The sequence below is a fragment of the Nannospalax galili genome, unplaced genomic scaffold (genome assembly GCF_000622305.1).
Source record: "Nannospalax galili isolate Female #2095 unplaced genomic scaffold, S.galili_v1.0 scaffold2901, whole genome shotgun sequence".
NCBI classification, from domain to species: domain Eukaryota; kingdom Metazoa; phylum Chordata; class Mammalia; order Rodentia; family Spalacidae; genus Nannospalax; species Nannospalax galili.
In genome coordinates this window covers 36129-36910 of record NW_008345010.1, presented here as the reverse complement: position 1 = coordinate 36910, position 782 = coordinate 36129, and positions in this window count along the sequence as shown.

The window sequence follows — 782 nt, the reverse complement described above, 5'->3', positions numbered from 1 at the left end:
CATACACCACGTGTTCTCCGTCTTTGACTACATCTTGGAACATAGTTGTTTGTTTAAAGGTTCACTTGTGCTATTCTGTGTATAAGTAATCTGTTACTCTTTATTGCCCAATGACATTTTTATGCTACAGAAATGATGAAATTTATTCTTTCATCTATTAATGTACATGTGGATTGTTTCATTTTTGGCTATTATAACTGAAAGTGCTATGAATATTATTGTACCAGATTTACATGCACACATGTCTTCATTATCTACAGCAGATGCATATAATTGTGAGCTCTGACAGCAAGTGTTCAAAGCGTGCCAAACTTTATCCCTAAATGACCATGGCATTTTCATTTTCCAACAATAACATAGGAGAGTTGTAGATGCTGTGATGACTTTGGTCTTAAGATTTCAACTCATTTAATTTTGTTTCCATTTCCTGGTGACTACATTGGTTCAAAACCATTGTCACATTTTTCTTACCATCTTTTTGTCATGCTTCCTCCCACACTGATGTAATTCAGGATGTGGATATCTTTTCTTAGAAGTCAGAGTTATTAGAGAACAAAAAGCAATGCTTGAAATCGGGTAAGAAGTTGAAACCATCTGTGCTGAATAGCTTCAGTTATCACCTTGACATATTTGGAATGAGGGAACCTCAGCTGGGGAAATTCATTGATTAGATTAGCCTGTAAGAAATTTTTGTGGTTGTTGAGTGTTGTGGGAAGGCGCAACTCACTGTTGGTGGTCCCTACCTTGAGCATGTGGTCCTGGGTTATATAAGAAAGCACACT